This window comes from Euphorbia lathyris, chromosome 3 (genome assembly GCF_963576675.1).
Source record: "Euphorbia lathyris chromosome 3, ddEupLath1.1, whole genome shotgun sequence".
NCBI lineage: Eukaryota > Viridiplantae > Streptophyta > Magnoliopsida > Malpighiales > Euphorbiaceae > Euphorbia > Euphorbia lathyris.
Window position 1 is genome coordinate 47211850 of NC_088912.1, and position 9304 is coordinate 47221153.

A 9304-nucleotide genomic window follows, 5' to 3' on the forward strand; every position below is an offset into this window, starting at 1 on the left:
GTCCTCTCTTAATCTTTATTTCTTTTGTACTTTATACTCAATATTGAACAAACGGATTAGTACAATCAAATCAAAGCACTTAAATTTAATTGTCTCTTAATCATGGATTAAACTTAAATGATTTTGTCAAATCAAAATCTTGTGGAAAGGTGTTTCAACAAACTCCCCCATTTTGATGTTGGCAAAATATTTAATTTATGGAACTCAGTATTCCCATGATCGAAATATATTTTATCTTTCTGAAATTACTCCCCCGTAAGGGTTGCATATATTGTCTAGACCTTAGAGAAGACAAGTGTATATAGTCTCAGTTTAATCCTAGATTTACTAGGATCTTCTTTTGGCGATCTTAAGTCAATTTTCAAAAGAGTTCAATGTTTACTTAGTTTGATACATGATTAGTAAGTACTGAGAATTTGTGTTTGTTCAATTTTTAGACAGGTCAGCATTTTTAATAAGTATCTCATACAGCTAAGTCAATTTGAATGAAAAGATGCTTAATATATATATTCAGGCACAAGTACACAAGCACAAAACAGAATTAGCTAAGTCCTAGGTTGACTAAGCTATTACTTTCTATGGGCAGCTTGATACAATTTTCCATTGCCTTTCCGCTGCTTACTTCCTGAAGCCCTTGTGTCTTGCTGAGTTTCATCCTCTTGGCTGTTCTCCCCCGTTTTGCCATCATCAGGCTGAGGAGTGTTAAGCCCAAAATATACCTAAAATATCACATATAAATACATTAAATTTACATTGAAATCGTGCTAATTATATTCATTTGGAATACTTTTACGTCTTTATTTACTTCTTTGATGCAAGGTACTTAATTATTTGGTTAAATCCAAATAGGAGCTAAAACGGATCTAAAACGGAGCTAAAATGAGGGAAAAACCTAAAAAACGTGCCAAGAATACGTATCAATCAGAAGAACAGCTCAAGGAGGACAAGAAACAGTCGAAAGGCGGGGAAAAAGCCCCTGTCGCGACTGAGATTTTGAGAATCTCAGTCGCGACATACGGTCACCGAACTCTGAAATTTTGAAGTCTTCAACTCGCCCCTTCACCCCCTGTCGCGACTGAGATTTTCAGAATCTCATATGAGACAGCGAAGAATTCTGCACAGTTTTCACATGTTTAAATCTGAGAAATGCGTCTGTTCGTTTGGATAAAAGCGACCCTTCACCAGCAGACATAACCCTTCATTTACAACCCTTCAACAACTATAAATAAGTGATCCATTTCAGAAATCAATGTTGTTGGCTAAGTTAGAAAAGTTAGAGAAATCAGAGAGTTATTATGTTGAGTTTCTGATTCAGAAAAGAGTCAGAAAAGTTAGATTTCATTTCTGTAAACAAACTTGATGTACACAAGTTGTTATTAAATTAGTTATAAACACAATAATATTAGTTTAGTTTCAAAGGTTGATCAGAGACAAGTTTTCATTCTGGTAGTGGATTGACCAGTCTCTATTCAGAAGATTCAGCGAGAAGAACTAACGGCTGAAGCGCAAAGAGGTCTGACAAGCCTATGGAGTTTGAGGGAAAGATTGACAACCCGGATCTCAAAGTTTTCGTTAAAATGCTATCAATGTTTCTACTTCTCTGTTAACTTGTGAAGATTCACAATTCATTAATGATATATTTATTTTATTCAATACATTCTTCTTGTTGTTACTTTGATATTGTTCTGACAAAATGATTTTCAAAGTGATAAATTGGTGTTTTTATTAAAACGTTTTATACTATCTTATTCATATAGAAACTTTGTTGAACACTTGAAAGAATTAGTTTTTACGGATGATATGATCGCTAGCGCGGCTTATCGGATATAAAATACTAACTTGATTAAGGTAGAAATCTGCTCCGATCCAGAGAGATTTCTACGGTTCAAAGCCATTTAATTGAATAAATTCCTATATTATTACATGTCCATAATCTTACCAAAGTTATAGTTGTTTTTTTTGCTTAATGAAAATAAGTTTTATACCTTCTATTTATTCCAATTACGGAAGTATCTGTCTTGTAATCAAAATCTCAAGACGGAATTGTTCTCTAAATTCAATATAATATTCTATTCTAATCCTAATTTATCCGAACCAAATCAATCAATCAAACGATTTTCTTCTGTTAAACCTAAAGACGTGAATAAAACTGAATCAAATAAGTTTTTAGTTAAAAAGCGTTCCCTGTGGGTTCGATATCTTTTATTACTACAAGCGTATACCGTGCACTTGCGGAAATCGCTCAACAAGTTTTTGGCGCCATTGACGGGGAACGCCAAAATTTTTGACAAAATTTTAGATTTTTCGTGTTTTATTTCGAATCTAGGTTTAAATATACTTATTTTAACTTTTGCAATTTATTAATTTACTAATTTATTTATTTTTCAAATTCTGTTTTGTAGGTAGTTCGGTTCGTGTAAGATTTTTAGGTTCATGCGCAGTTCTCGAAGTTCAGGCATTGTACCAGACCCTATAGACCCAGAAATTGAGAAAACCATTAGGAAGAACAAGAAAAACAAAAATAAGACTCCAGTAAAAACATATACCGAGCCAGAAAAAATGGCAGATCCACCAACACTTATGGATTACGCTAGGCCAGGTGTGGCCGGTGTAACCAATAGTATCGTTAGACCCAGAATCACCGCAAACCAATTTGAAATTAAGCCAGCTTTGCTTAATATGTTGCAAAATAATGTAACATTTTACGGGTTACCTAACGAAAATCCTAACACCCATTTAACAAATTTCCTTGAAATTTGTGACACTTTTAAAATCCCAGATGTGACTGCAGAAGCAATCGAACTTCGCCTCTTTCCTTTCACTTTGAAGGAAAGAATGGTTAACTTCTATGCCAGCCGCAACTTTTGTCACTTGGGAACAATTAGCCCAAGCATTTTTATCAAAATATTTTCCTTTAGCAAAAACCGCAAGAGTCATAAAAGAGTTAACATCTTTTTCTCAAAATGATAATGAGACTCTTTATGAGGCTTGGGAACGTTTTAAAGAACTTCAACGTTTATGCCCACACCACCAATTACCCACTGAACTTTTAATGCAAACATTTTACAATGGACTAAATCCTACAACTAGGGGTTCATTAGATGCTATGTCGGGAGGGCTATTTATGAAGAAAACATCAGCCCAAGCAAGAGAACTTTTGGAGGAAATGGCAATCAACAGCAGTATGTGGCCCGCGGAACGTGGACATATACCGGTGGCAAAACCATCATCCTCAACCACACCATCAGTTCAAGGTATAGTTGAACTTGATCCAGTCGCGATGTTACAAGCCTAATTTTCTGTCTTATCGCACAAAATTGATAGGTTTATGGCACCGTGTGATTCTAATGGTAATCCAATCCAAACGGATGTGGATTACGAAAATATGAGTGAGGTCGAACAGGTAAATTTTGTCCAAGGGCAAAACCAGACTAATAATCCTTATTCTAATACTTATAATTCTGGATGGAGGAATCCTCCTAACTTTAACTGGAAATATAATAATAACAATAATGCAAGTGCTAATCAAAATCGTACCACTAATTATCAAAATCAGTCAAGAGATACGATTAGCACTTTATCTTCTAAAATCGACAAGTTTATAGATGCTATCAGTGGAAAAATAAGTAATCACGACGATGGTTTTAAACGGATCGAAAATAAATTCGATCAGCTTATTAAAAACCACTCATCTAGCATCCATAATTTGGAGGTTCAAATTGGTCAACTTGCTAAATCAATTCCATACCGAAAAGAGGGAAGTCTTCCCAGCCATACGGAAGAAAATCCAAAAGAGCAGGTAAAGGCTATCACTCTTCGTTTAGGGAAAAATTATCAAGGGCCGGAAATGCCCAAAGATGCAACATTACCAGGAACTGATTTACCAAAGTCCAAAGAAGATATCTTAAACACAAATAGTTCACCATTTGACACAAGCACCAAAACTTTTGTACCCAAACCACCTTTTCCGCACAAAGTCCGAAATAAGGACTATGACAAACAACTTCTAACGTTTTTGGATAAACTTAAAAATTTGCACATCAATTTAACGTTTATGGATGTAATCATGCAAATTCCTAACTATGGTAAGTTTTTAAAAGATTTAATTTCAAAGAAAATCAGTTGGGAAGGAATTTCATCCATATCGTTAACTGAAGACTGTAGTTCAATCGTGTCAAGTAATTTGCCCACTAAACTCAAAGATCCCGGGTGTTTTACTATTCCGTGTAAGTTGGGAGATATTGAATTCCCAAGTTGTCTTTGTGATTTAGGAGCAAGTATAAACTTAATGTCGTTGTCTATTTTTAACAAGTTAGGTTTAGAAGAAGATATCAAACGTACCAATATGGTTTTGCAATTAGCGGATCAAACCACTAAGAGACCATATGGTATAATTGAAGATGTTTTAGTCAAAGTCGATAAATTTATTTTTCCTACCGATTTTGTTATATTAGACTTTGCATATGATGTAAATTGCCCTTTAATTTTCGGTAGACCGTTTATGAACACGAGACGTGCTCTAGTAGATGTGTCGGAAGGGAATGTAGTTATAAGGATATGAGAAGATAAGATCGAGTTTAATATGAACAAAGCGATGAAATACCCTATGGAGGAATTCGCTTGTATGAAACTTGACTTAGTCGAGGAATGTGTCAATGACGTTATTCAAAGTGAAGAAATAATTGAACCTATAATGGGTGAGGAATTAGAAGATAAGGACCCAGAGCCTTTGATTCGAGAAGATGGACCAGTTCCGCCTTCAATTGTAATACCCCCTAAATTACAACTTAAAAAGTTACCCAGTCATTTGAGGTACGCTTTCTTAGGCGAAGGCGATTCTCTACCTATAATTATTTCTAACAAATTAACAAATAATCAAGAAGAAAAATTGAAAGAAGTTGTTAGAAATAGGATAGGAAGTATAGGATGGCAAATTTCAAACTTAAAAGGAATTAATCCTAGTATCGTAATGCATAGATTTCACTTAGAAGAGGATAAGCCACCTAAAGCGGATAGGCAAAGACGCTTAAATCCGAACATGAAAGAGGTAGTCAAAAATGAGATTACTAAACTTCTCGACAATGGAATCATTTATTCGATTTCGGATAGTGAATGGGTTAGTCCAATCCATTGTGTACCCAAAAAAGGAGGCATAACTGTTGTAAGAAATGACGAAGGTGAATTGATACCTACACGAACCACCACTGGTTGGAGGGTTTGTATAGACTATAGGAACCTAAACAAAGCAACTAGGAAATATTATTTTCCTCTACCTTTCATTGATCAAATGATCGAAAGGATAGCCGGTCATGCATTTTATTGTTTCCTAGACGGTTATTCCGGATTCTTTCAAATTTACATTTACCCGGATGACCAAGAAAAAACAACATTCACGTGTCCTTACGGAACATTTGCATATAGGAGAATGCCTTTTGGTCTATGTAATGCACCAGCAACATTTCAACGATGTATGACAGCAATATTTAATGACTTCATTGAAGATATAATGGAAGTTTTCATGGATGATTTTTCAGTTTATGGAGATTCTTTCGATGCATGTTTATAGAACTTAGATAAAGTATTGTCTAGATGTGAAGAAACGAATTTAGTATTAAATTGGGAAAAATGTCATTTCATGGTAGACGAAGGAATTGTTTTAGGTCATAAGATATCTGAAAAAGGTTTAGAAGTGGACAGAGCAAATACTTCAGTTATAGAAAAATTACCCCCACCAACCACTGTTAAGGGAGTAAGATCATTTTTAGGTCATGCAGGTTTTTACAGAAGGTTTATAAAGAACTTTTCTGTAATCTCCAAACCACTTACTAATTTGCTTATGAAAGATTCAACTTTTGATTTTAATGAGGATTGTTTACAAGCTTTCAATACCTTGAAAACGGCTTTAGTCAGTACACCTATAATATCGAAACTCGATTGGAATCTACCTTTCGAAATTATGTGCGATGCAAGTGACTTAGCTGTAGGATGTGTATTAGGTCAAAGGAAGGATAAGAAACTTCATGTTATATATTATGCGAGTCACACATTGTCCGGTGCACAGTTAAATTACACCACGACTGAAAAAGAAATGTTAGCAGTAGTTTTTGCATGTGATAAGTTTCGATCTTACTTGTTAGGATCTAAAGTCATCATTTATACAGATCATGCAGCTTTACGATATTTATTTGCTAAGAAAGATGCAAAACCACGTCTTATTAGATGGGTTTTATTATTGCAAGAATTTGACATAGAGATTAAAGATAAAAAGGGAATTGAAAACCTTATCGCCGATCATCTATCAAGACTTGAGGATGAAAACGGTCCCATCGGTGAAACATTAGGCATTCGAGATGATTTCCCCGATGAACATCTCATGCAAGTACAAAGTGTCATAGCTCCATGGTATGCGGATATAGCCAATTACTTAGCTGCACATGTTGTGCCAGATGGATTGAATTCTCGGCAAAGGAAGAAATTCTTTTCGGAGGTTAAGAAATATTTTTGGGAAGATCCATTTTGGTTCAAAACATGCGGCGATGGAATGCTTAGGAGATGTGTTAGTGAGTTTGAATATGACCCTATAATGTTGGAATGTCATGCCAGTGCTTACGGAGGTCATAACAGCGTAAGCAAAACAGTAGCTAGAATACTAGAATGCGGATTCTTTTGGCCTACTTTGTTTAAAGACGTCCGTTCATTTATTATCCGCTGTGATAAATGTCAAAGAACCGAGAATTTAGGAAGGAGAGATGAGATGCCTCTCACGAACATATTGGAAGTTGAAATCTTCGACGTATGGGGGATCGATTTCATGGGTCCTTTTCCTACTTCTTTTGGCAAAAATTATATACTAGTAGCCGTAGATTATGTTTCAAAGTGGGTTGAAGCAATTGTAACCCCGACAAATGATTCTAAGGTAGTTGTTAAGTTTTTAAATACAATATTCTGTCGATTTGGAGTTCCTAGAGTTATGGTAAACGACGGTGGTACTCATTTCGTAAATAGAAGTTTTGAGTTACTTATGAAAAAATACGGAGTACACCACCGTATCTCTACGCCATACCATCCTCAAACGAATGGTCAAGCGGAAATAACAAATAGAGAGCTCAAATGGATACTTGAGAAAACAGTTTCGTCTTCTAGAAGAGACCGGGCACATAAACTTAACGATGCATTATGGGCATACCGTACTGCGTTTAAAACACCTATCGGAATGACACCTTATAGATTAGTCTATGGTAAAGCTTATCATTTGTCGGTAGAGTTAGAACATAAAGCATATTGGGCTATAAAAACCCTTAATTATGATTTGCAAAGCGCAGGAAAAAAACGTTTGTTCGACTTAAACGAGTTGGATGAATTACGCTATTTGTTCTACGAAAATGCAAGAGTTTATAAGGAAAAAGTTAAAAAAAAGTGGTATGATGCCAGGATCAAAATTAAAAATTTTAACGTTGGGGATAAAGTCTTACTTTTTAATTCGAGATTAAAGTTATTTCCAGGTAAGCTAAAATCTAGATGGACTGGACCATATTTGGTTGTTAAAACATTTGGTTATGGAACTTTGGAGCTAGAAAAGTCCAATGGCGATCGATTTAAGGTTAATAGTAATCGTTGCAAGATTTATTTCGAATGAGCTCCAATTCAAGCAATTGAATTCGTGGACGAATTCTATGAAAATTAATTTATTTAGTTTTCATATTTTTAATTTATAGTTTTTCTTATTTTATGTTTATAATTTTTATTTTTCTTTCTTTTTAATTTTTAGGTTAATTTATTTTTTTATTTTTATTTTTATTTTTATTTTACTTTTATTTTTATTTTGTGTACAAATAAGTTTTGTCAACATTAAAATTTTAATCTAGTCATGTTTTGAAAATGATTCATTAAGTGTTAGTATTATTGAGAAATTAAATATGCAGAAATCTCAGTTGAGATTTTCCATGTTTCAGGATTTGGAAATCTCAGTTGAGATTCTGAAAATCTCAGTTGAGATTTTCTGTCTCTTACAATTTGAAATAACTGTAAGGGATTACAGCCATCTAATTTCAAAATTTCTGTCAGTTGAATCGAAAAGGTATCACTTTGGCATCTTTTCTTTTTAACAGACACAACCTTTCACTTATATATCTTATATATTCCTGTAGGATCAGACTTATTCCATTCTTATTTCATCTTTCTGAATTTTCTTTCTCAAATCCTACAGACACCATTTTCTTCTCTCTCACAAACATGACCAAGTCTTTGAAAAATGTTCGAAAAAACACTTCTGCTCAAAGCGGGAAAATTGATATCTCTTCTCGTTATGGCGCATGGTTTCCAATCTATAATCATGACGAAGGGAAACGCTTTCTGCAGTTTAGATATGCTCAATTCTTTGGCATGATGTATATGGACGAGTTTCTGAACGAGGAACTCGGGATAAGCGATGACATAGATCGCTATCTGACTAATTTGGGATGGACCAAATTTGCTTCTATGAAATTTCCTATCATTGGGAATTGGGTTTTAGAGTTTTTATCTACCGTTCGGTTCGTCAATAAGAGATGTGTTCGTCTCAGTTTTCGTTGTGAGGGGAAGGTATTCACTTTTGGATATCCAAAACTTCATAATTAGTTTGGTTTTCCACCCCGAGACACAACTCAACACCATCCTGGACGGGATATGACTTCTACAGATATATGGAGGATGTTAACAGGATTTTGGCGATTCAATCCACGTCTTGCCTTCAACAAATCCATAAATTCTAACTCCATGTTGTATCTACACAAATTCCTCTGTCATAGTCTTTTTGGTCGAGTCAGAAGCAATGTTGTGAAAGATACCGATCTCTATGTGTTAGGCGATGTTTTCTAAGGCAACTCAGTGAACTCCTCGAAGATTCTAATGGAGGGGTTAATTGCCGCTTCCCGTTCGAAGAACCGGAAGATTGGGTTTGCCAATATCATTTGTGGAATCATTTTAGGAGCCAAGGGAACCATTTCTGTCCCTTGGACTGATACGGAACCATTCCCTATTCTTGATTACGAGTTCTTGGAAAACGAGGGGCTTGTCAAACGAGTTTTTCGTTCTGGTCCAACATTCCTTTCTGCACCAGAGAGGCAAGTCTTCATTCAAACAAAGATTAACAGGGCCAATGCACGTCGATTTTCCAATTCATATGGATATAATTTGAGTTTCTGTTGTTTTATAGTATATATGAGTGTTTGTTTATATAATTTGATTTTCTATTGCATATGATGTTTTTATGTAAATATGTATTTCAGTATTTATTATTTATATTTTGATTATGATAAATAAAATT

The 9304-nt window shown here is 34.7% G+C and overlaps 1 non-coding gene across 1 annotated transcript; it reads right to left on the reverse strand.

Annotated features, from left to right (window-relative positions):
- Positions 1 to 2929: 2929 nt before the first annotated feature.
- On the reverse strand, positions 2930 to 3036 carry LOC136225071 (small nucleolar RNA R71). The gene has a single exon (XR_010686808.1). It is a non-coding gene; the product is annotated as a small nucleolar RNA R71 (small nucleolar RNA).
- Between the last annotated feature and the right edge of the window lie 6268 nt (positions 3037 to 9304).